The sequence below is a fragment of the Notamacropus eugenii genome, chromosome 1, assembly GCF_028372415.1.
Source record: "Notamacropus eugenii isolate mMacEug1 chromosome 1, mMacEug1.pri_v2, whole genome shotgun sequence".
Taxonomy (NCBI): Eukaryota; Metazoa; Chordata; class Mammalia; order Diprotodontia; family Macropodidae; genus Notamacropus; species Notamacropus eugenii.
Genome location: NC_092872.1, coordinates 484,306,668 through 484,334,524, shown reverse-complemented (window position 1 = coordinate 484,334,524; position 27,857 = coordinate 484,306,668). Strand labels below are relative to the sequence as shown.

The following is a 27,857-nucleotide window of genomic DNA, read 5'->3' as shown; positions in this document are numbered from 1 at the left end:
AAAACAAAGAACAACAACCAGTATTTTAGTTCTGCCTTCACTCTGCAACACTTCACACAAATCTTTCCATTTTTCTCAGATTCCTCAAATGTATCATTAGCACAGTAAAATTCCATCATATCCACACATTACAGATCATTCAACCATTTCTCAGTCCCTGGACCTGTATTTTGCTTCCAGGTTTTTGTCTTCACAAATAGTACTGTTATAGATTTTTACACATGGGTATTTTCTAATATAGTATTATAATATAATATTAATATAATATAATATTATTATATTGGGATAATATAATATTAAAAGCTAACATTTATAGTGCTTTGAGGTTTACAAAACATTTTACAAGTATCTCACTTTATCCCAACAAACCTTAGAAGGAGGTGTTATTATGGTCCCTATTTTACAGATGGAAGAACTGAGGAAGAAGGAAATTAAGTGATTTGCCCGGGGTCATGTAACTGGTAAGTATCAGAGTGAAAATGTATGAATAATTTATTAATTTGTCTGGTTTAATTTAAATTGTTTTCCAGAATAAATATTTCAGTCCAGCTTTCACCTACCCACCCACCTTCCCAAAAAAGATCTCTCCTTCCCCTCTCCTCCCCTTTGTTTGGATGGAGTCTGGCTTGAAAAAATACTTTTCTCTCTTCTTCTTTAGAGTTTTTATCCCTCAATCCCTTAGTTTATCTCTTCTTGTTCCTCTAGGTAAACTACTTTCTGGTGAGACTCAGGGGACCCCAATAGTTTTCTCTTTCCCTTTTAGCACAGAAGCATTCTAGAGATTTCTGGACTTGTTTACAATTCTTAAACGTCTTTACTGGCATAATCTATTGTACTAAATAGTATTTTCTTTGGTTGTTTAATGTCTTTATTTACATGGCTGTATTCACTGTGACATTGCTCGTTTGGTTTCATGTAGTTATCACATTCCTTTGAATGTCTTTAAATTCATTTTCCTTTGAATTCTCCCTTCCTTATAGCGTAACAATATTCACTATTCATTTCTCACTTGACTGAACTACTTGGGACTTTCTCTTACTGACTGCTGACCTCATCATCCTATGAGATCTCATCAGTCTTGGTATTCTATCCCCATTATTACCCTCTGCCTCTCTGATTGGAGAGGAGTTAAAGGCGGGGAAGGGGAGAATGAATTGCAAAACTTCACTTATGGAGAGAGAGGTAAGTTTGCTGGGACATCTCATTTCTCACCTGGCCGCACTACTTTTGGACTTCTCTGGTTTATGTTTCCAACATAACTCTGATCCAGGTACCTCCCCATCCCTCTCTGTTTTTCCTTCTTTTTGTGTTTTGTCTTCCTCTATTAGATTGTAAGGGCATCTTGATGGCACAGTGGATAGAGTGGCCAGGCCTGGAGTCAGAAAGATCTGAATTCATATCTGGCTTCAGCCTTTAGCTGGAAGACATTTAACCTTGGTTGTCTCAGTTTCCTCATCTGTAAAATGAGCTTGGGAAGGTAATGGCAAACCTCTCCAATATCTTTGACAAGAAAGCCCCCAAAGTGGTCACAAAGAGTTGGACGTGATTGAACAACAAAATTCAGTTGTAAGGTCCTTGAAGGCAGACACTGTCTCTTTTTATATTTGTATCCTGTGTGCTTAACATAGTACCTGGCACACTGTGGACACTTAATAAATGTTTACTGACTAACTTATACGCCGTGATTTATTCATACATTCTCTCAATCATTGAGAACACAAGTTTATAACTGTTTCTGTTATTAATATATTATGTTGTTTAGGCTAAATGGCCTTTAAGGTTCCTTCTTCCTCTAACTAATAGCTAACATTTATTTAGCACTAAAGGTTTGCAAAGCACTCTGCAAGTATTATATCATTATAGCTTCATAACAAACCTGTGAAGTAGGTACTATTATTATCTCCACTTTACAGATGAGGAAACTGAGGAACAGAGAGATTAAGTGACTTGCCTAGGGTGAAGTGGCAGCTAATCAATATCTCAGGCAGGATTTGAACTCAGATCTTCCTGATTCTATGTCCAGGTCTCTCCTAGCTGCCTACAAATCTATGAAGTGTGACAGACAATTAATTGGACTCTTTATTTTATTCTAAGTGGTGTTAATGTGATATGATTCCAGTTTTTTCTCATGATGGTGCTCAGCTTTATTATTACCATTTACTTAAGATGAGCAGATCACATAACTAGCCAGAGCCTACATAATCAAACTGACAAAAAAACTTAGATAAATTCTAGCTGGTGTTTATTGACTTAGTTTCACGTTAATTGCCTGATAGAGATCCTCTTATCTGCTTTCTTTGTGTAAATCTGTTCTTTAGGTAAATCATTAACCTCCCCTTCTGCCTTATGTAAAATTCTATTATGTCCATATTGCTCATGTAACAAAACCTATATAAAGTTGAAATAGAACCATATAAGGCTAAAACTGCTCACTGATTTTTGTATACAATGAGTCTAAGCTAAGTATATAGTAAATCAGTTTTTACCATATCTCTGAATGTTGATGGTCATTGGCAGTAGCACCTATCCGTGAATGCTTGGATAATTTTCTGTTGCAAACATTCTTTAACTTTTGTTGTATTAATCTCTGACAGTAAAAATTCATAGAGACTACCTTCCCTCCAGCAATGAATTAGTATGTATTAAATCTTTAGAGAAGTTCTGGGCTAACCATGAATATGAATATCTTTCCAATTATTTCTTGAATTTCTATTAAGAAAATTGCAATTGTATGTATATAAATCCTTCATGTGTCATGGCTGGTTAATTTTATCTTAAATGGAATTTCTCTTTCTCCCTCCTGGGTTTTGTTGGTAATTTACAGAAAGGTTAATGATTTTTATGAATTTGTTTCCTGAAAATTTATTCAAATTATTTGTATTTTCCATTTTTTCATTGATTCTCTAGGGTTCTTTAAAGTAAAACATTTTTGGCAAAGAGAATTTTTCCTTTTCTTGGTATATACTTATTTCCTCAAGATGTTTTTCCTATCTTATTCCTATAATTAATGTTTCTAGCACTATGCCAAGTAATAGCAGAGATAGTTGGCATGTTTGCTTTATGCAAGATCTTTTTCTACAAACGTTTCCAGTTTTCTCCATTACAAATCATGCTAGCTCTAGATTTCAAATAAACAGCTTTACTCATATTATTTTCAGTGCTATGGTTTTTCAAATAAATGAGTGCCACACTTTGTTAGTTTTTGTGAATTAATATTATCATGTGAATTTTAGGTGCCTACTATGTGCCAGGCACTGGGAATACAAAGATAAAAATTAAATACCTCTCCCTAAAGAGCCTGCTTTCTATTCAGAAAGAAAATGTAAACATATGTAAGTATTCAAAATAAATACAGATACATGTGGGGGGTAGAGGGAGACACAAGCTGCTGGGGGATGTAGAATTTAGCCGAGTTTTCAAGGAAACTAGGGATACTGAAAGGTGGAAGAAGGCAACTTAAAGCAATTAAGAAAGGAGTGGGAGCAGAAAACCAGACTCTCAGAAAATTTTTAAATGATGATGTCCTGAGGCTTGCCTAATGAGTCTAAGAGGAAGCGAAAACCCAACCTTCCAGGAAGTTAAATGTATGACAATATAAGAAGTTCTTCCCTGACGTAGACTTTTCCCATGTGATGTATAAAAAATTTAAGGAAAATCAATTTCTGGGTAATTAATCATTTTATTAATTATGCTAGCAGATATTTAATAAAAGGACTCAGTGGCACTCTTGAATGCCAGAGACTCCTCATGGAACCCATTTAATGATTATATACCCCTAAAAGAGTGGGTGTTCCTTAGGGTGGCAATCGACTCGAATTAGTTAACAATTAATGAGAAGAATAAATATTATTATGCGAGATAGACCTGTAACTTTGATTATGTCATTTATCCAGACCACCCCCAGCCTTGGGTAATTTAAACAAAGGATCTACCCTCCCCCACCCTTACAACTGAATGGGTGGGGGTGGAGGGGCAACAACTCCACCTACATAGTCTAGGTGGGGTAAATTTTTGGGCTAGAGCAGAGATTTCCTTAAAGGGAAAAAACTCTATTAGCTGTTGGTTCAAGTCACCGTCAACTGCAACTCCCACTTGTCTGGCCCTCCCTCATTCATTTCTCCTTTCATTTCTTTCTGTGTACTTATTCCTTCTCTCCTTTAAAGACATGTATGTTGTTGTTTAGTTGTTTCAATCCTGTCCCATTTGGGGTTTTCTTGGCAAAGACGCTGTAGTGGTTTGCCATTTCTTTCTCCAAAAGACTAGGAGGGAAAAAAAGGACCCCAAAGAGGTCAAGGACAGAATGAAAGGGGCCATCTAGATGATAGATACATACATATATAGGTACATACATACTCATAACAACGTTTTTGTTATACCAAAGAACTGGAAGCAAAGTGGGTACCCATCAACTCGGTAATGGCTGAATAAATGTAATGGGGTACTAAAAATTACAGACACCCCCCCCAACCTAGCAAGAGTCATGTGATCTTAGGCCAAGTGAAGCAAGCAGAGCAGAACAATGCCCAAGGTGATGTTCAGAATGCTGATCTTTGCATTCTGTGACCAATTATGACATCAGAAAACTAAGAATGAAACTAAGCCTTCCTCCCATGTCTCACCAGAGGCGATGGATAAGAGACACTTTCAGACAGAAGCCAGTCTTATTCTGGTTATGTCTTCAATGGACATCGTAGTTTGCCTATTGTCTCCCCCATCCCACCACAACCCACTTGAGAGCAGGAACTGTCTTTTTCCTTTCTTTCTATCCTTAGCAATAATCAAAGTGCCTGACACATAGGAATAGCCTACAGTATAAATATATAATATAAACTATATATGATAAATGCATACTGATTGATAGATTGACTTGATTATACTTATTTTGAAGCCAGAGGTTTCAATGAGGATGATAATAATAGCTAATATTTATTATATAGCACTATGTGCAGACCATGTTGATACCCCGGCTCAACTTCATCAGTATTTACTTAGTTCTTTGTGACTTGATGGGTATCCTTGATCATGTTGTTAGTGAGTTAAGCAATTATTAAGTTTGAACTGGTTACGTTAGTTAATACTGTTAGAGTTATGATTAATTAAGCCACCATGTATTGACGATCATGTTTGATTTTATAGTTAAATTCATACTATGTTAGTACGGCATGTTAAAAGAATTTATTTGTGCCCCACCCCCATTGCTCTTAAGTATCTTACGCTTGAAGAAAGGTTCACCTGCCTCACCAACTTACAACCCTGTGAGGGACTACTGCCTTGAAACCACATCTTTCTCGGCCCAGTAGGACACTACTGCTCAGACGCTGGTGTTTAAAGGCTGTGGAAAGCTTCTGCTGAGATGCCTGTAACTAAGGCTGACTGACAAAAGTGGTTAGGGTTGAGGGGCACTGCCCTTAGCCTACCACTGGACCCCTTCGGAAGACTAGCCAACCAGAGGGATGTCTGTGCTTCTGAAGGAACCTCCTAGGGTTCCCCCAAGGCTTAACCCCCCCCAGCCCCTGAGCCTTGCCTTGGTGAGCAAAGGTCTTGGATTCAATCGCTTAGGGACCACATGGATCACTGGGGTGTTTTACTGAGGACTGGAAGTTTGGGTTCCGCCACTTTCCAGCTGCCTCCTTCGATTCTCACAGCGACCCTGGGAAGCAGACGCTCTATTATCCTCATTTTACAGACGGGCAAACTGAGGCACACTGGGCTTCCTTGACCTGCCCGGAATCACACGGGTGTAAGTTCCAAAGGTCAATTTCAGACTCAGGACACCCTGGTCTTTTACCCCGCTCCAAAAGTCGCTGGGCAGCGACGCAAAAAAAGGAAAAAAGTTGTCTTTTTGAAACATTTAAACAGTGCCCAAACCAGAATCGAGGTCGTTAAGGAGCAGGGTTTCCTTAGTTGGCATGGTCAATGGAACGGACCCTTAAGAAAAGAAAACGAGTGGGCCACAATTTCATGTACAGTCCTTCTTTTCTGGGCATTCTTTATATACGGAAATGTTCAAGTTAATGATTATTTCTACCATAAAAAATAAAATTAATAATAAAAAAAGACTGAGGGCCGGGCTTATCCAGGGCAGCGTCCACGCCGTGAGGTGGGCGGGGAAGGGGCGGGACCAGAGGCGCGCGCGCCCCCGGCAGCCAGACTTCCGGATGAAGCCAGCTCTAGTCCTTTTTTCTCCCCTCCCCCACCCCTTCGCCGCTTCCTCAGCCAGGCTCGAGCCCCGGCATGGCGACGGGGTAGCGGTGGAAGGAGGTGAAGCCGAGTGAGTGAGTGAGTAAAGTCTTAGTCAGGTAAGGAGAAAAAGCACAACTGGAGGTGGGGGTGGGGATGGGTGGACGTGGGTGGTGTGGCTCTACGGGCCGCTCGGAGGTGGGGAGCGAAACGAAAGGCCACGCGCCTGTGCGCACGCGTGCAGCGGCCGAGAAGAGGATGGGGAGATGGGGCTCTCTTGGTAACGGGTGTTCTAGAGGCCTAGGTGTGGGGGGGAGGGGGAGGAGTTAAAGTCCGCATGCGCGGACCGCGTGCTACTTGGGCCACGCCCCTTTCCCCTCCCCTTTGCTTCCCTCCCCTTGGGCGCGGGCGCGCGCGCTCTCTTCCCTCGACTGAGGCATTTTCTCCTGAGGCTAAGACTGGGGCTCCCTTTCCCCGCCCGTCCTTCCTCCGGGCTGGGGGCCCCGCACTACGACGGACTTTGTGGCGTTTCCCTCTCTTGAAGTGGCGGGTACCCGCCCGAGGGCTGGTGAGGGTTTCCGGGCTGGGATGCAGGCGCCGGCCTGGGCTGGGGCGGGGTTTTGGGCGCCTACCCCGCGGGGGAGGATGGACTCCGGCGGGGGCGGGACGGCCGCGGCGTGAGGGTGGGGGTGGGGTAGGCATCCAAACAGACCTCACCGCATCTCTGTTTCCGGCGTTTTAAGGTTTCTTATGTGCTTTCCTTAACCATCCTGTGAGCTACGGTGAAGGGATTCTTCCCATTTTTGCCTTTTTTTTTGTCAGCGGTGTGGGGAGCCCTTTCTGAGGAAACTCCTCTGCCAGAGGCAGATCCGCAGCTAACTTGTGCGATTTGCAGTCAGTCTTTACAAGGTTGCCCCCGTTTTACGAATGAGGAAACTTAGTCTCACAGGTGCAGTGACTTCCCTAAGGTCACCCAGCTAGTATGTTATCAAAGCTGATACAGGAACCCTGGTTTTCTTTATTCTAGTCCTACACCACACTCGGCAGAAGGCACCAGCCTGTGTATGTCCTGTTTTATGTTATTTTATCCGGCAGTGGAACCACGATCCTCTTACTATGGGTTTATACCCTGTAGATGGAAGTGCCTAGAATAGAGGTTCTTAACCCGGGCCCGTAGATTTCCGGGGTGCTGTGAGCTTGGATGGGGGAAAAAAATTACATCTTTATTTCAACTAATAATCTGACCGAAATTTTGTATAAACAACTTTCTGAGAAGGGGGCCATTCACCAAATTGCCGAAGGCGTCCAGGACGCAGGGGCTATTGCATTTTTGTCTTTTCAATCCCTAGCCGCTAGCATAGTGCCTTATACTTAGGAGGTATTTAATAAATATTTGTGGATTTAAATTCTCACCATAGCTCTTTGATTCTCTTTCCGTAAGCCCTCCATGTAGGGATCTGCAGGATAGGCTGAAGGACTTCTTTAGGTTCATAAAAACCAGGGCAGCACTCAGGCTGTGCACTTGTTATCTCTCTGAACATGACATCCCGTCTCCTTTTCCAGTTATGCTGAGCCTTTACTGAGGCTTAAGTCATTATATCAAATTGATATATTCAAAGTCCTTTATAAATTAAAAAAAAGCTCTGTGAATGTTAACCATTGTGATTCTGTTTGTAGCTATAATGACATTTATATAACACTTTCCTGGAAACAACTCTGAGGTTGATCTTGTAAAGATTATTATCCTCATTTTATAGATTGAGAAACTGGCTTGCCCATAGTTGCAATTAGTGAGCGTGTTGGAGCCAAGATTTGAATCCTGTTCTCCAGATTGTAAATCATGTCAAATGTTTTAGATGATACATTTACCTGCCTTCAGACTACAAATCCAGTATTCTTTCTACAGCTGATTTTACAGTGGATGGTGTGTGTGGGTATATATGTGTGTATGTGTGTGTGTGTGTGTGTGTACACACATACACATATACATGGTGCAGTAGTATCAAACTCAAATAGAAAAGGATCCCTGTGGGTGGCATATTGACTTAGAAAACCACAAATTAACATCTGTACTGTGTTGTGTTTTATTTGTTATGTTAATTTTTCTTAATTAAAATGGTGAACATTTGAATCTGGTTTAGCTGCAGTTCTAGAATTTTGAGGTGCAATGTGTTTGACGTCTCTGGTGTAGTAGATTACCATACGGGTTATATCTGCAGGCCTGGGTTCTTGTTCTGAATCTGTGACTTTAGGCAGTTCACTCCTTTCTGGGCCCTAGTTTTCTAGTCTGTAAAGCCAGAGGGTTCAATTCAGTTCATCATCTTGAATTTGTCTCATCTTTCTACTGCATCCATCTTTGTATAGGCCTCATATTGACCAATCTACCTATTACAGTATGAGTCTTTATCCACCTTTTCCATCCTCCAGTCTATGCTTTATGCCATTGATACTTCTGTATGTCATGTCTCCATTTAAAAATATTTAGCAGCTTCCTATTTTTGCTGAGTAAAGTCAGATTCCCAGATGTGGCATTCAAGACCTTCAGCAATCTGGAATCCTCCTATATTTGCAGTTTTGTCTTTTTATAAATCTTAAAGTGATATCCAAATGTGAAATATTATCTCATTACTCCCTTTCCCACTGCCAAATTGAACCTAACAGCTCCTCTTTTATCAATATACCCTATACTTATCTAACCTTGTATCTTCACTGTATATAGTGCCTGGACTATACTCCTTTCCACTTTACCTATTATAAGTCCTTCACTGAATTCCCTTCACATTATATCACCCCTCAGTACTTCATATAACACTTTATTATGAACCTAGCTAATGTAATTATATATTAGCTTGCACATTATAGTTATGTTTTTCCTCCTACACTGGAAACCATGAGGACAGTAACTTATCTAAATTTCATATTTCTTTCCTTAGGGCTTAGTAGAGTCCACTATCTACATACAATAAGTGCATAATAAATATGGAATTGCATTGAAAGGTTTAAGGAAAACATCCCTGCCCTCATGAAATTCAGTATAATAAAGGGAAATGACAAATAAGCAACTAAATGTAACAAAAGTAATACCTATTAAGTACAGTAGCAAGTTAAAGATTGGACAAAATCACTTTGGAAGTCCTTCCATCTCTTGACATTCTGTGATTTTTTTCTATTCGAGAGATTATATTTAGATTCATCCCCATAAAAAATAAGACCCCTGTCTTCGGCACATAAAAACAAAATGTAGATAATTGAAAGCATCCTGTCAATAAACAATTTTTAAAGAGATGTGATATGCAGGAACACTACTAGATTAAAAATAATGATCAGTGTCTTTTTTATAAAGTAAACATATGGCCAAAGAAGTATATGTTTATGCCAACTGAGTTAGTCAGAAAGCTGGTCTCAGAGTTCAGACTTTTGGGGGGGTGGGTTTTCAGCCCTAGGCAAGTCTCTTAACTTTTCAGTGCCCCATCCTGCTCCCTTAAGATTTAGTTGAGGAGAAAGCTAATCTTTACATGGTATAAAAATGTTTGTATGTAAAAATATATGTAGAAGTCTTACAGAATTACTGATTTGAAAGTGTAAATGGTACTGGCTTATTAGCAAGTACCCTTGTAATCTTTTTATCTTAATTTTGAAATTTTTTTTTAGATTATGTATGCTGCTGTACCTGAGGTCACTTCCTTTGAAACACTTCAAATCTCACCAGAATCTTCCTAATTCTTTCTCCAAAGAACCAGTCAGTGTTGGCAGCAACCCAAGAAAATAGACAGCCTCTGGAGTGTCCAAAATCTGCTTTTCTCTTTCCAAAAGCTTGCAAAAATTTTTTTTAAAAACTATTTTGTTTTCAGGTCTGCGTTCTCTCCTTCCTATATTTCTCCTCTCCCACCACCAGCTCATGATGAAGTAAGAAAAACAAAACCCATTACTAACATGTCATAGTTAAGCAAAACAAATTCCTACATTGGATGTATCAAAAAAAAAATTCCTAAAATTGGACTCTCAAGACTCTCTTTCTGAAGGAAAATTACTAGTAGCCTTTCAAGGCAGCACATTCCACTTTTGGGCAATTGTTGTGTAATTGTTTTAAGATTAAACTTGCCTGTTTCTCTTAGTTCTTTTTTAAAATTGTCAAAAACCCACCTTCTTTCCTTCTCATCCTCACCACCTTGCTCCACTGAATGAAAGAAAAACAAATCCCTTTTATAAATGTATCTATAGTTAAGCAAAACAAATTTCCACATTGGCCATGTGCAAAAAAAAAAATCATTCCACATGCTTACATCCTTCACCTCTTTATTAGGAGGTGAGTGGCATGCTTCATCGTAAGTCATCTGAAATCATAGTTTTGATTACTCTGATCAGAGTTCCTAATTATTTCAAAATTGTCATTATCATATTGTCACTATATAAATTGTTCAGTTTTTGTTCACTTCATTCTATATCAATTCATGTAAATCTCAGATTTCTTTGAAACCATCTCCATCATTTCTTATAGCACAATAGTATTCCATGATATTCATTTATTATAACTCAGCCATTCCCCAATTGATAGGTATCTTCTTATTCCCATTCTTTGTCCCCTCAAAAAAAAAAGCTGTCAACATGCTTGGATTAATTCCTTCCTTACTCCATCTTCCCACTAATTTCCCTTTCTCTTTCCTCTTTCTTCTTTTCCTGTTTAGTGAGAAGTTTTTGTTACGAATACAAGCTCTTCATGTATATATGTATTCTTCAGTCTTTTAACTACTTCAGATAAGAATTCGTTTGAAGTATCAGCTGCTTCCTCTATCCCCTCCTTGTTTGTTTAGATGTCTACTAGCTCATCCTGATTAAATGAGATAAATTTTAACCTTTCTTTCCTTTATTAATCCCCTTCCTTCTCTTCCCCAGTGTTTTACTTTTTCCCATTCATAGGATCAAGATAACATTGACTTACAGGCCTTCTGCTAATTAGACTCCCTCTCTGATCCCCAGTGATGATGGGCTTCAGTGGGGACACATGTATCATTTTTCCATATTAGAATGTAAGCAGTTTATCCTTATTTAATCTCTTAAAATTGTTCATGTTTACCTTTTTACGTTTCTCTTAGCTTGTGTTTGAACTTCAAAGTTTTTGTGCAGCTCCAGTTTTTTCATCAGGAATGTTTGGAAGTCCTCTTTCATTAAAGTTCTTTTTTTTCCCCTTATAGCATTACACTCAGTTTTTTCTAGCTAAGTTATTTTTGACTATAAGACCATGTCATTTGTCTTTTGGAATATTCCAAGCTGTTGCCCCTTTTTGGACTGTTAAATCATGTGTGATTCTGTCTGTGGTGCCTGGATATTTGAATTCTTTCTTTCTAGTTGCTTTTGCAGTATTTTCTCTTAGACCTGGAAGCTCTGGATTTTTAGTGTAATGTCCCTTTGAGTTTTCCTTCAGGAGATAACCAGTGAATTCTTTCTATTTCCACTTTGCCTTCTAGTTCCTGAGATATTGGGGCAGTTTTCTTTTAAGATTTCTTGAAATCAGATGTCTAGGCTCATGTTTTGACCATGACATTCACATAGTCTAATGATCTTTTCCCCAGATCGATTGTTTTTTTGCTATGAAATAGCCTCAGATTTTCTTCTTTTTTTTCAGTCTTTTGACTTTATTTTAATATTTCTTGTTGTCTCATGGAGTCATTGGCTTATATTTTGTCCATTCTAATTTTCAAGGAGTTTGTTGCTTGGGCAAAGTTTTGTACCTCTTCTGCCAAGTTGTTAATTACCTTTCCAGTTTTTTATTTCTTGGTTCTCATTTCTTTTCCCATTTTTTCCTCCAGCTCTCCTTTCATTGACAAAACTTTTTTTTAAAAAAATTATCCATCTTTTCTAGGAATTGTAATTGATTTTGTGGCCACATTTTTTCTCTGAGGCTTTGCTTATAGATGCTTTAGAGTCATTCTCTTCTGTGTTTATGTCTTGAGCATCTCTGCTGCCATAATTATTTCTTTATGGTAAAATTCTTTTTTGATTTGCTCGTTCTTCTTTTGGACTTGACATTAGGGCTGGAGACCACACTTCTGGAAGAAGGTCTGGACTGATCCTGTTACTGCTTTTTTGGGGGTATTAAGTGTTGTATTATTGCTGAATCTCAGGGAGAGGCCATGACCCTGCAAACTTTCAGTGCTCCCAAGGAGGTATGATCCAGGGTAAAGTCTGATTGCTGTCCCCCTGGTCTGAGCTCTGCAAGTTTCTGACTTGGGTTTGGGTCCAATCATCAGGGCTGCTGCTAGCCTTGTTCATAGTCAGCCAGTGGGGAAACTCTGCTAGTTCAGAGTGATCAAACTGTAAGCTTGCCTTTGGCCTGGGCTTCTTGCCCTGATTTATTTCTATGCAGGCTTCAACCTGGGCTGGAAGCTACAACTGTGACCTTTGCTTTTCTCTTGATAACTAAGTCTCATTGATGCTGCTTACTTCTGAATCTGTTCCTTTCTTGGTACACAGCCCCAGGGCTGTACTAGGGTGAAGGGGGCAGTAGTGGGGGTAGGCACAGACCCCTTCCTCAGTCTGCCCTGGATATATGACTGGAACTGGGTAGTGAGTGACAAAGTTGCCAGTTGGCACTTGTCCCCAAGTACCCTCATATGAGACCTCTGCTTGGCCCTGGTATACAGCCTGTTCCTGATCCCCTGCAGACCTCTGTGTACTTATTTCCTTATGCCAAACTTGGCTAGCAAAATGACTCACTGTGATTTTTTTCTTGGATTTCCTTGTTAGAATTTGTTTTCTAGATCTATTTTGTAGGACCTTTGGGGAGGAACTTTGACCTGCTTCCCAAACTTTGTAAATACTAACTTTTGTTTTTGTATCATTACTTTCACTTGTCAATGTCATCCATGTGACAAAGCAAAACTGACACTTCAAGGAAGTCTGAAAGTACACAGAAGTGTTTCATTTCCATAATTTCTTCCAAATAAGATAGGGAGGTATATTTTCTCATCCATAGGACAAATCTGTGCCATTATAATAACATGATGGGTCAGAGTTTTTTTTTTTTTAAAAATTTACCATTTTAAAATTTACCATTTGCTCTTACAGACGTTGTGCATAACCATTACCCATGTGATTTTGTTTCCAGTTCTTTACTGCAGTAGAAAGGACAACAACAATAATAGCTAGCATTTATATAGCACTTACCAGGCTTACAAAGTGCCTTATTTCATTTTACCACAGCAGTCCTGGGAGATAGATATTTTATTTAGTTTATGTGGGACCTCTCATTCTATTTTTTATCTAATTTGGCTATGTTCCAGTGCTGGAATTCCATGGGTTATGCCCGAACTTCCAGGTATGGACATTTCAGGCCTTTTTTTTTTAAAATTATGCTTCCAAATTGCTTTCCAGAATGGTTGGACCACTTTAGAGTTAAGCCAACAGTGTAAGAGTTTAGTGTGTCTTTCCATAGCCTCTGCAACACTATTTCCATCTTTCGTCATTGTAATTTACTAAGCATGAGGTAAAACCTCAGAGTTTGGATTTCCTTTACTATTATTATTACTGTTTTTAGTGATTTGGAAGTTTTTAATACAGTTGTTAATATTTTATAGTTCTTTTTTTGAGAACATTTTGTTTATATCTTTTGACTACTTGTCCATTTAGTATTGCTCTTGATCTTAATGTATTTGTGTTACTTTCTTACATATTTTTCCTATCTGACTTTTATCAGAGATATTTGTTACAAAGATTTTTACCCATTTTAGCTTCTTTTTACTACTTGCATTGATTTTGTCACTGCAAAAGCTTTTCAGTTTTACGTAGTTGAAATTGACTTTGTCAAAAAATTATTTGTTACATTTTGAATTCTGAATTTTCTCCTTCCTTCCATCCCTCCCAACCCTGCATTAAAGAACGCCAACATTTTATGTAGATATATATGTGTGGAACCATACTTCTATATATATCAGTTCTTTCTTTGGAGGTGAGATAGCATTTTCCTTTCTAAGTCCTTTGTAGTTGCTTTGAATGATCATATTACTCGGAGTAGCTTAGTCATTTGCAGCCCTCCCTCACTCATATCAAAGTCAACTGCAAGTCATGTCATCATCTTGATGTCATGGTCCTCTTCAAGAACAAAGGACAAATACAACAAGTCTTCAAACAATATTGCTGTTGCTATATACAACATTTTCTTGGTTCTGCTTGTTTCATTCTGCATTATTTCATGCAAGTCTTTCTATGTTTTTCTAAACCAACCTGCTTGCCATTTCTTACAGTGCAGTAGTATTCCACCATAACATTTTAATTTTTTAATTAAAAAATTATCAACACACAAGCCATTCAATATACAAAGGAAAAGGGATTATATATATGAAACTGAACTGTTATATAGTTAGTCTTCCCTCTACTTACATCTTTTTTATATAATTTATTAAAAAAAATTTTTAGATAACATTTGTTTTTTCATTGCTTAGATTTCTCCTTCTATCCTCTCCCCTTGTCCCCACAGAACCATCTTTTATAACAAAGATTTTTTTTTTTTAAAGAGGAAGAAGGAAAAAGTCCAGCAAAACTGGTCAATACTTGGGAAAAAAATCTAACATACGCAATGATTCACACCCTTGGGCTCCAACCTCTGCAGAGGAGCAGGGGGGTGGGGGAGAGGTACCTATTCATATCTCTTCATTGGACCCAATCATATTTGTAGTTTCACAAACATTTATTTTTGATTTTTTTGTGGTTACTAGTCTTTCCATTTACATTGCTGTAATCATTGTGTAAATTGTTTTTTCACTTTGCTTACTTCACAATGTATTATTCTGTCCTGAATTCAGTGTTTCCCTATTCGTCTTGCTCATTGTTTCTTGTAGTCCAGTTATATTCTATTACATTCACATATTGTAATTTGTTTAGTCATTATCCAGTTGGTGGACGTCTACTTTGTTTTCAATTCTTTGCTTATCATGAAGAATGTTATTATAAATAGTTTCATATGTAAGGTGCCTTGCTCTTTGTTATTGACCTTCTTGGGACTTATGCTTAACAATGGAATCTGCTTCTAAAGGTATGGACATTTTCATCACTTTATTTGCATAATTCTAAATTGTTTCCCAAAATAGTTGTACCAATTCACAGCTCTACCAGTTACACATAAACATACTTGGCTTTCTACAGCCCCTCCAAAATTAGCTGTTTTAATCTTTTCTTTGCTAATATTTTGATTGGGACATAAAAACACAGGGTTATTTTGATTTACATTTTTCTTATTAGTGATTTGTAACATTCTGTCTTGTTGTTAATAGTTCGAGATTTTTTGGAGAAATATTTGTTCACATGTTTTTTGACCACTTTTCTATAATGGCCTTTGTTGGTACAGCCTTTAAAATTCAGGTTATCTATTTTGAGCTTGTAGTATTAATGGTGTAAGATGTTGATCTAAGCCTAATTTCTACCAAACTGCTCCCCAGTTTTCCTAGCAATTCTTATTAACTCAGGGATTATTTCCCAAACAATTTGTATTCTTAAATTATTAAAAACTGAATTATTTAGTTTGTTTCCGATTTTTTTTATCTAGCTGGGCTACTTTTCTATTTTTAACCAGTATCAGATAGTTTAGCAATTATTGCTTTATCATATAATTTGAGATCTGGAAGTTAAACACCTAAAAAGATGAAATTTGCAGTATTGCCTTTAAAAACAACTTTAAAAGTAAAATAAAACTAGCTTTTCTGACCTCAAAGTTGGTGGACAATGAAGTAAAATTTATTTAGAATATAGAAATTGTATCTAAATTGTTAATCTCAATTAGGGCCCTATGCATGAGTTTTATATAAATGTCACTAGTTTTCCCTAATCCTTTTTTCCCTGTTTCTGAAAGAGAACTGTGTAAAATTTTACAATTGTGCCGTAGTATAATTACAGACCTATTAGTAAGTCAGTTTCACATTCTGTGACTATACTTACCACTGAGTTACCTTCACTTTTTAATTTTTAATTTGTTCTTGAAATTCTTTTCATTATGAACTTAAACACTAACTAAGCATTTCCACATATACAGCAGAACACAAAAAAAGGATTCTATATGAAACTTTAAATCTATTTATTTTTGTTTCCTTTTAAAAAAGTACATAATTCTACACATTACTTTCAAAATTGTTCTTGTTTGTGCAATTTAAAAAAATGTTATAATAGCCCACTTTTCTGCATTATTATTGCTAATCCTCATTGTATTCTAGACCCTCCCTTCCCCATTAAAAAGTGAGAGAAGTAAAGGGAAAAACCCCTTCTTTAACAGATAAGCATAGGTGAAACAGATCAGATCTACTCTCTAAAATGATCTCTTCATCATTTCTATTTGGTCTATTCTAGTTTTAGGGGGTGTATTTCTTAGGTGAGTTTTAGCACTTTTTATTCTAAATTATTTATTCTTTCTTCCAGAGCTTTTATCTCATTTTTAAAGATTTCTTACTAATTTCTTCTATGTACCTTTGTAGTCTTTGTGGAAAATCCATTTTTACCTCCTTTAAGTCTCTGTTTGCAGTGTTATGGAATTAGAGTTGCAGTAACTCTTGTTACTGGTTGCTTTTTTCTTTGATTTACTCATTTCTCCTGCTTTAGTTTCTGAATTGGTTCAGTCTTCACACCTGCTGCACTTTTAGGTGGAGTCTTGGTTGATCTTGCTGTTAATTCTTGAGCTGACTTCTTGGGGTAAGGCCTCCCTGAATTCTTGAGGTTCAGACTGCTAGATCGTCAGGCCCTTTCTAGTATTTTAAGAATGTTAAAGTCCTTGGGCATAGATGATCCAAGTGTAAGCACTGGGGCACTATGCTGGTCAATAAGATCATACTGTCTGCTTCTATTCTACAAGATTTCCAAGATCCCCTTGGGGCTTTCTGATTACCTAGGAGATTTCACAGGGAAGCCACTCTTGCTGTCTTCTAGACACAGACCCTTGTAGCTATACAACATGCTGGTTGTGTTAGAGGGAACTCCCCTGTCTTAATCCTATTCCTGTTCTTTTTGACTGATTTTTTTTGGTGAGGGGTTACAGTTCTGGGGTAGAAGTCACTTAATGTAGTTTCTTATTGGATTTCCTGATCATAATTCAGTTAGGTGTAAATATCCAGGTTTTGTTGTAGTAGGGAAGGGAGGAGTTGGGTGGTCTGCCACTTGTTCAGGCATTCATCTTGGCAGGAAGTCTTGAATTTTTAAGTAATTTTAAAAATTGCGAATTTGAGGAATAGCAGTCTCAAACAACTTAATACGCAAAGTAGAGAGAAAGAGGATAGTATAGGAAACCATAAATCTACAGCTTGTTTTTTTTATGTATACATTGACTTTATATAGTTAGTAACTACTACGTATGGATAATGTGGTGGTGGCTGATGGAACACCTGTGTTTTCTTAGTGTTAATTATTAGGCCAAAATTAGCAGCAGCAGAAAATTGATCCATACTTTGTTGCATCTCAGCTTCAGAGGCTGCATAGAGTGCACAATCATCTGCAAACAGAAAATCATACATCAACACTCTCTCCATTTTGGTCTTGGCTTGTAGCCTTTTCAAATTGAAGAACCTACCATCAGTATGGTAGTTGACCTTGATGCTGTGTTCATCTTCATTGAAAGCATTTGTCAACATGGCTGAAAACATGCTAAAAAGCATGGGAGGAAGCACACAGCCCTATTTCACTCCATTGGTGACTGAGAAGGCACAAGAGCTTTGTCCATTATCCAGAATCCAGGCAAATATGCCATCATGAAATTGATGTACAATATTGATGAACTTTTCTGGGGAACCAAATTTTGACATCATTTTCCATAAGCCCTCACCACTAACAGTGTCAAAGGCCTTGGTCACATCTTACAAATGTTGTGTACAGACCTCTGTTCTGCTCCTGGCATTTCTCCTGGAGTTGTTAGGCAGCAAACATCACATTGACTGTTCCTCGGCCCTTTCTAAAGCCGCACTAGCTCTCAGGTATATGACCATCTTCCAGGTGAAGGATCAGCCTATTAAAGAGAATTCTAGCAAGAATTTTGCCAGCAATGACTAAGAGATCCCCCTGTGATTGTCACAGAACAATCTATTCCCTTTACCTTTATAGAGATGGATAGTGGAGGCATCCTTGAACTCCTTGGGGATAACCTCCTTTTGCCATATAACCTGGAAAATTTCAGTCAGCTTTTGAATGAGCAGTGGTCCCCCTACCTTGTAAATCTCAGCTGAAATAGAATCAGCATTAGGTGCTTTGCCACATGAAAGGAGCCTAATGGCCCTCAAAACCTCTTCTTCAGTTGGAAATTCAGTTAAGGAGGGATTGACTTCAACATGAGGTAAACGGTCAGTAGCCTCAGCATTGATTGATGATAGTCTGTTGAGAACACTATGGAAGCGTTCAGCCCATCTCTCTAAGACAATGTTCTTATCACTAATCAATGTGGCTCCATCAGCACTAAGTAGTTGTGATTCACCATAGGTTTTTGGTCCATAAATAGCTTTCAGGGAATCATAAAAACACTTTGGATTGTTACTATTAGCATAAAACTGAATTTCATCTGCCTTCTTACTGAGCCAGGAATCCTGCATCTCTCTAAGCTTTGCTTGTACTTTGCTTTTGATGGAATTAAATGCTGACTTCTTAGAGGTAGATGAACTATCCTGCTGGTGAATCCTGTGGAGTTCTCATTTTTCATTTAGCAGCTTCTGAATTTCCCCATCATTTTCATCAAACCAGTCTTGGTGTTTGTGAGTGTTCTGACCCAGGTGAGCAAATGCAATGCTATACACCAAATCTCTGAAGACTGACCACTCCTTTTCTACTCCACTGTTGCCCAACCGTGTGTTGGCTTAACTTTCCCTCCAAGTTAGCAGCAAACTGTTCACACTCAGAGAAGAGCTCTAATTTGTTGACATTAATTGTTCTGGTAGTCATTTTGCCTTAGGGGTGGTGCTTTTGATGATTTTGAATATTTACCTTGGGAAGGATATCTGTGATCTGTCCAGCACTCTGCACCACACATTGCCTTTGTTACTCTCACATCTTGTCTGTCTCTTCTTACAGTCACTTAGTCTAGTCACATAGTGGAACCGTCGGTTACAGCAAATGGAGAAGTTTCAAATGCTGTAAATAAGTTCCCTTACCTTGGTAGTACACTTTCCAGGGATGTACACATTGACAATGAGGTTAATGCACGCATTGCCAGAGTTAGCTCATTGTTTGAGAGGCTCCAAAGTAACGTTTGGGAGAGAAGAGGTATTAGACTACCAAACTGAAAGTCTACAGAGCCATTATGCTGACCTCATTGTTACATGCTTGTGAAACTGGGCAGTCTACTAGCGCCGTGCCAGGAAGCTGAATTTCTTCCATTTGAACTGTCTTAGGAAGATTCTGAGGATCACCTGGTAGGATAAGGTACTAGACACTGAAGTCCTTGTTCAAGCTGAACTGCCAAGCAGTCAAACTACGCTTCAGAGAGTGCAACTCTGATGGGTGTATGATCAAGAAAATTTATGGTTTGGATTCACACCTACAATAAGACACACTTGAGAAGAAGCTGGATATTTTATTGATTTACAGAAAAGGCAAATGCACAGACAGTTTAGAGCAATAATTAATATATTCTAATACTAATATAATTATAGCAATACTAATATAGATATAAGAGGAAATAGAAAAACATCACCAATCCAGGGAGACACCAACTCCTGAATTTTCTCAGCTGGAGAATCCCGGGATACAGCTTTCAGGAGCTGAATTGGGAGCAAGGGGTCCCAGGCAGAGCATCTTCTCCATGGGTGAGATTCCAAAGTTCTCCTCAGAACAGAGACCTAATAAACCCTTCCAAACAAAGAAGGCTGACTTCTAACAAAGAGGCTAATTGCCAACTCTCCTGTATGTTGTCCATCGAGAGGGTAGCCAAACCTCTCACGATGGAGTACATACGTGATGTTTTTCCTTGGAGAACTGGCTAGGTTCTTAAGGCAGCAGATGTTCCATGTTTGTGTGGGATTTATCATGTCTTCAAGGTCTGAGTTCATTTGGGGGACACAACAGCCTTTGTGCAAGACCTGCATTGAAATATGGAAGAATTTCTAAGTTCACTTACCATTCAAGGGGCTGGCCACATTGTTCAAATGCAAAATGTGCACTTGCCGAAAAGACTGTTTGATGGAGAACTTGCATGGGGCAGGCAGTCACAGTGGGGGTGGCCAGAAGAAGCGATACAAGGATACTCTCAAGGTCTCTTTCAAGAACTTTGGATTTGACTGTGCAACATGGGAGACACTGGCACAGGACCACTCAACATGGCGTGCCCACATCAGAAAGGGTTCTCTGCTCTTTGAGCAAAGCAGAATTGAGACAGCACAAAGTAAACACAGGATACGCAAATCTGGGCTATCCACCCCAAATGTTCAAATGGACTATCTGTACCCAACCTGTGGTAAAGCATTCTGAGGTCATATTGGTGTGATCAGCCACAATTGGACACACTGAAATTTCACTTTATCATGGTGATGTCATTTTGGTCCTCTTCGAAGATGAAGGACAACAACTATAGTAACTACTATATATACTATATATGTGTTATATGTATATGTCACTACTATAGTAACCTTTTTTGAATTTACTTCTATTTTATGTTTTTATGTGTTTCCTTGATGGCCTTTTTCATTTTTCTTTCACACCACTATCATTACCTTGCATTTCTCCCACAATATTCCTCCCTTTCCTAATGAAAGCTCTCCTTTGAAACAAATTTGTGTGTGTGTGGTTTTGGTCATGTCTGAAAATGTATTTTTCATTCTGTACCTTTGTTCCTTTACCCCTCCCTCAAGAGATGAGATGCATGCTTCATTAGCAGTCTTCTGGTGTAGTGATTATTTCTTGCATTAATCAAAATTCTTAAATCTTTCAGAGTTATCTTTTATAATGTTGTAGGCAGCATATGAATTGTTCTAGTTCTGCTCATTTCACTGTATAGTCGTTCATATAACTTCTGATGTTTCTTTCTGAAACCCTTTTGTTATTTCTTAAGGCGCAATAATATTCCATTCCATTTGACAAGGTTTTGAATTGTTACAGCTGGTTCAGGTGGTAAAGAATTCACTTAGATCTTCTCTGCAGCCTTTGGGAGCTTTATTGATGCAAAAGCAGCAGGCCTGAGATTTAACAAGGAGCTAAACAAAGGCAGTAATATAGGAAAAGAACCAGACTTGTATACACAGAAAGTGGTGTAATTTTAGGGTTTCGAATGGGGGTTGCAGATTTTAGGTACAGGATAAGTACAAACAAGGTAAGGAAAATGATTGCTTGCAAGATAAGGAAAAGTTGTTATGACACAGGATGAGGAATATGAATGACAGGATAGGGAACACAGAAGATGGGAGACAAAAGCAATTTTTTTGGTATAAGTTGCATGGTATTTCCAGATAAGGGGGAAAGGGCATTAGGATGCCCTCAAGTTATAGCATGGGCTGTAGAATGAGCCTCAAACCCCTTCAGAGAGCCTGGAAAGTGACCTTTACTGACCCTTATATCACCATTTGTATCTACATTACATTCCTATATCCTAATTTATTCAGCAATTCACTACTTTATGGGTACATACTTTGTTTCCAATTCTTTACATCCTCATTTGTTGTATCAACTGATGGTGAGGCACTTTTATTTATATTTAAAATTTTGGGGGGGATGAGGAGGTAGCAGTTGAGGTTAAATGACTTGCCCACGGTCATAAAGCTAAGTGTCTGAAGTGAAATTTGAACTCAGGTCCTCCTGACTCCAGGACCAATGGTATATCCATTGTGCTACTTAGTTGCCCCATTGAAGTATTTATGTCAAAGAAATTCTTTTGGTTTGTTTGTCTACAGGTACAGAATGTGAGTGTGTGTGTGTGTGTGTGTGTGTGTGTGTGTGTGTGTGTGTGTACGTAGAAATAGACAAACATACAATCAGTGTTAGCAAGGCTTTACAACTTTAACCCAAAAGCAAAAAAAAATTATGTCTGATATATTCCACTTATACTTTTGTAGTTGTAGATAGTATTTTCCTGGTTTTGCTAACTTTGCTTTGCATCAGTTTATATAATCTTGTTTTTCTCTGTATTCATCATTTTCATAATTTCTTACAGTAATGTTGTGTTACATTCATGCCACAGTTTGTTAGACATTCCTTAATGGCATCCGCTTGTTTCCTGTTCTTTGCTACTACAAAAAGTGCTTCTATAAATATTTTAATGTATATGGTACCTTTCTTTTTATGATTGACCTCTTTGGCCCATATGCCTAGATCTGTGGTTCAAAGAATATGGACACAAATTAGAATAATTCCAAGTTGTTTTTTAGGATAATCATACCAGATCTTAGTTCCACCAACAATGTATTAGTATGTGCTTTTTCCCCCTGAAGCCTCCCCCCCCAACATTAACTCTTTCTATTGTTTTTCTTATCTTTGCCAATTTTCCTAGGTGTGAGGTAAAATTTTTTTTAAAAAAATAAGTTTTTTCCATTAACAAGAATTTTATTTTCTTTCTCTTCCATCTCACTCCCTGGTTGGGAAAAGAAAAGGAAAAATAGAACCCTTGTAACATATGAATAGTTATGCAAAACAAATTCCCACAATATTTCCAAAAATGCAATTCTCATTCTGCATCTTGGGTTCATCATCGTTTGTGAAATGAAATCTTAAAGAATTCTTTTGACTTGCATTTCTCTTATTATTGATTGAGAGCAATTTCAAATATTTAAGTTTCTTTTGAGAATTGTTTCTTCTTATCCTTTCAAAATATATTTATTCATATCTTTTAATCTCATTCTCTGATCTTCATTTTCCTCAGTGAGGATATCAAAGTAAATGATCTTTTTGGGCCTCTTGAGTTCTCTTAAATTTATCCTTTATATAGCTGCCAAGTTGATATTTCTGAAACACTGAAGAGATCGTGTCATTCCTCTGCTCAGAAATATTTAGTGGCCCCCCTGTTGTCTCTAGGATAAAATATGTATAATCCTTTACCAGGCATTTAAAAGCCCTGCACACTCTATGTCCTGCTTACCTTTCTAGTTTTTTTATATTACTCATCTTCATGCATACTATTTTCCAGTTAAACTGGCCTGTTCTCTGTCCATGACATTCTGTCTTCTGACTCTGTGCCTTATAATAATCCCTTTTGTCTGGAATGTGTAGTACTTCCTATCTCCACCTTGTAAATCATTGGCTTCTTTCAAAGCACAGTTTTGGTGCCCATTCTTCCACAAGCCTTTTCTCAGTCTCCTACTAATCAGGGCTTTTTCTCTCTTGAAATAACTTTTTATTTACTTATCTACCTATAGTATTTCCTACCCCCATCCATTTCTGGATAATTAGTTTAGGGGGAGGAAGGATTTTCCAGGCTAAGGATAATAAAGTATCTTGACTAGAAAATAGATTATGGGGAAGAGTAATATCAGAAGACTAAGAAAGTAAGAGTGTCAGTAGATTGAGTAGAACCTTGAATGCTCAGTATAGTTTGAACTTTATTCTGCAGGGAATAGAGAGCTACTGAAGATTTTTTAAAATATTTGTATGTAAAACTGTTAACTACATCTCCCAAGTTTCGATCTAAATCCCTTGAAGGAAGAGACTGTCATATTGTACCATGTTGCTTCAACTGTTAGTTGCTTATGAATATAAGTCAAATACCTAAAATTAAATCTCTTTGAAGGGGGAAAAGAGCTATTATACATATACATATGTGTGTGTGTGTGTATACGTATCTATAGTGTAACATTTAAAAAGTTCAAGAGAATTTCTGGAGTATTAATAGTTTTATTAATAATGCTACCATTTTATTAATAAAAGAGAACAGTGTCATTCTCAAATGCAGATGCTAACAGCTCTGGGCCAAGTTTTTGAGCCATTTGAAGACTGGTGTACCTGAAGGTGGCAATCAACTATGATTGGTTAACAATTGGTTGGTTATTGTCCTTAGTCTTCAGAGAGGACCAAAATGACATCACCATGATAAAGTGAAATTTCAGCGTGTCCCACCGTGGCTGATCAGACCAATATGAACTCAGAATGCTGTACCACAGGTTGGGCACAGATAGTCCATTTGAATATTTGGGGTGGATATCCCAGATTTGCACATCCTGTTTATTTTGTGCTGTCTCAATTTTACTTTACTCAAAGAGCAGAGCACCCTTTCTGATGTGGGCATGCCATGTTGAGTGGTCCTATGCCAGTATCTCCCATGTTGCACAGTCAAATCCAAAGTTCTTGAGAGAGAGCTAACAATTAATGAGAGATTGAACCTTACATTGAGAAGAGGGTTCACTCTTACTACGAAAGACTGCGAGAGTGAGGTTTTGTCGCTGTTGGACAAAGAGACTATCTCTGCGCCCAGACCATCGCCAGCCTTAGGCGATCTAGACCTAGGATCTACCTCCCCCCAAACTTGCTTAAGTGGAACTCAGTGGGCAGGAATTCACCATAGATTAGACTTTTATGTATTTGGTTGGAGTAGCAGTACCCAGAAATGAGTAGAATGTTAATCCTGTCTTCCATCATCCTTGTCTTTTAAAGATTGGACTTCAGACTAGGAAAAAAGGGGGGGAGCTTGGGTCTCCTCAATTTTAATAATTGATTGTTAATATGAGAGAGAAATAATTCATTCACTATCTGTCCGTAGATAGATAATGAGAGAGAGAAAAAGAGAGGTATATGGTGAAAAATATTTTGATAGATTAATGATCTCATTGGTACAGGTACTCTCCATTCATGCAGATCACGATTTCTCTGCCTTTAAAAATGATTTATTGATACCTTTTTACATGGTAATAATTCCTTGTCCCCCTCTTCGGACTGAACCCTCCCTTGTGACTAAAAGATATAATTAAGTATAAACATTCACTACCAATACTGTGGCTGACAGATTCCACCATTGTCCTTTCCTTCTCTTGTTGAATTTATGAGCATTGGATGTTCCAGTCTCTTTCCTGTTCTTTTCCCTTTCTGTTGTGTTGACTGGTAAACTTCAGTTTGGTGAATCCAGAACCTCTCTTCACTTCTGGTTCTAATGGGAGAGTACTGGGGTAAGGACTTGAGTTAAAGTAAGAGAATTTTGAAGATACAGATTTGCTGAAGTTTGGAATTGTGAATAAAGCCAATAATTAATTTTTGGGAGGGGAAATTTGGCACTATTCAAGGAGAAATGGAGCTGAAAGAAAAGAAGGACTTCTAAAGGAGAGAGCTGGGTGTTATTGTAAAGGTATTAATAAGGATGTTAGAATTCTCCATTATAATTAGGTATAAGAGTTGTCAGAAAGTAAGACCTGTCTCAGAAAAAAGGAGTAGGAATTTTGCTTACAAAAAACATGGAGAACAGTAAGAAATTCTACAGTGATCTGCAAAAACCTTGCAGCATTTGTCTTTCTGCTATATATAATTGTTGTCAGTTGCCAAAGTGCAAATTCATCTCTTTTTGAGAAAAAGGACTTGAAGAAAGCTTCCCTTCTTTTGATATTGTCAGAATCAAGTGACCTATAAAAAACTGGAAGAAGGAGGATGTGAAGAGGTAAAAGTATCCTAAGCTATGTCAGGAGTTTGAAAGGTGGAAACTAACACAGAGGACTATTGAACATTTCAAACTAAGTAAAAACTGTAAAAGGTTTTCTCTAAGAGGAAGGAAACAACTGCTATTTATCCTTCAAAAGAATGGTCATGTTAATCCACAGGTGCTGTTGAAGTGCACTTCATCCAGGAGCATCCAAGTTCTTGGGCCAGAAAAAGAAGAGGAGGAGTAATGGTGATTGGTGACTCCCTGTTGAGAGATATTGAAGTATCTGTTTGTTCACTTCATAATAGAAATAAACCTACTCTCTTCCTTGGCCCTGTATCCTGAACTTGATGGAGAACTTTTCAGTACTTGACAAAAATGAAGATTACTACTCATTTCTGATAGTTAACTTGAGCTCAGATAATATTGCTAAAAACAATCTAGAAAGCATTGCTAAACATTATGAAATTCTGGACCAGAAGACCACAGGACAGGGAGACATCATTTCTGACAATAAGAGGACAAGTGATTCATAAGAAAATGGCAGATTTGAAAATTGAAAAGCTGATTAAGAAGACTTTTTTTAGGAATAGAAATAGAATTTACATTTCTTAAAGTGTATAAATAGATTTCTATTTAAGATAGTGACCTGAAAAGTTGTAGAGAAGCCTGGTTCTCTCACAGAAACTCCAGCAAATATATGAAAAGGGCCCCAGAAAAACCAATGATATATTTGTTTTTTGTACATGATCAATGTGGGAATTTGTTTTGCTTGACTAAATATATTTGTTACAATGCCTTTGTTACTCATTTTTAGTTGGGGAGGGAATTGGGAAGGTGAGAAGTGGGTTTTTGTTAATTGAAAACAATAAAAGTTAATTTTAAAAAATAACCATTGGTACATCTGAAAACGAAACAGAAATACTGCACCACCATGCACGACTGTTTAAAAAGACATCCAGCTGATGGTGGAGGCTTGTAGAGAAGTCAAACCAGAGAAGCCAGTCTTTGCTCAGACAAATAGAGATCCCTCTCAGTTGTCTATGAGAGGGATCAAGCCAGGGAAACCAGCTCAAACTTTGGTAACTGGACCAGAAACTAATAGAAGTGGGGAGAAAAAGAAAGTTAGGATGATCTCCCACAATCCCATAAGCCAGGCTATTCTTTGGACAAGAGATATCACAAGCCAGTGCATCCCTATTAATAATAATAACAACAGGGTATCTGGAGCCAGTCTTGGCAAGTCACTACAGAAGTGGGACAAACTTAGTCCCAATAGGTCACTGTGCAGTGAGGCAGGGCCTAGACATAGTAAGAGACAAGACAGGCCCTGGACATCAACCCCAAGAGGGCTGGGAAGAGAAAACTGAGCCCAGTCTGATTTCCAGCATTCCACCAGTGACTATTAGGGCCACAGTAGGGATGGAACCAATTTGTCATTAAGAAGCATACCAGGAGGGGAAAGAGACCAGCTGAAATCAACCCTTAGTGGTCCACCAGGAGATTGAGAGAGAAATCAGAGATTAATGCAGAGGATGAGTCCTGATCAAGTTGAAAAGCATTTAATATGTATCAGCTAGTATACTAATCGCCGGGGTTACAAAAATAAAGGCAAAGACAGTCCTCACCCTCAAGGAGCTCACATTTTCATGAAGACATTGGAATTATTACATACGTACAAGATATATAGAAGTATATGGGAAAATTGGAGGTAATCTCAGAGGGAAGAGTAGCATTGAGGGGAACTGGCTAAAACTTCTTGAACACTGACAATTGATCTGAGACTTGAAGTGAAAGAACAGTGTACCAAGCATGGGGACAGCCAGTGAAAAAAGGCAATCATGAAATGAAGTATCATATGTGAGAAATAGAAGGTGAGTGTCACTTGATCACAGAGAATATAGTGGGTAGTAAAGTATAAGAAGACTGAAAAAGTGAGAAGAGATTAGGTTGTGAAAGGCTTTGAAAGCTAAACTGGGGTTTTTATATTTCATCCTAGATGATAGGGAACCACTGAAGTTTATTTAGGGGGTGGGTGACATGGTCAGACTTGCACTTTCTTTTACAACTGAGTGAGGGATGGTCTGGAGGGAGTGGGGAGAGACTTGAGGTAGTAGACCATCCAAAAGGCTATTTGAATAGTCCAGGTATGATATGTTAAGAGCTTGCACCTTGGAGA

The 27,857-nt window shown here is 38.1% G+C and overlaps 1 protein-coding gene across 4 annotated transcripts in view; it reads left to right on the top strand.

The window, feature by feature from the left end:
- Window positions 1–1,158: 1,158 nt before the first annotated feature.
- The window catches only part of SETX (senataxin), a 90,811-nt gene continuing 64,112 nt past the window's right edge, over window positions 1,159–27,857 (top strand). For 2 of the 4 annotated variants that reach the window (XM_072632781.1, XM_072632778.1), the window contains exon 1: window positions 6,103–6,299. The gene's annotated coding sequence lies outside the window, so the exon portion shown is untranslated. Of the gene's footprint in view, window positions 1,183–6,102; window positions 6,300–6,498; window positions 6,749–27,857 lie in introns of those variants that run through there. The other 2 variants (XM_072632780.1, XM_072632779.1) reach the window with 2 other exon arrangements.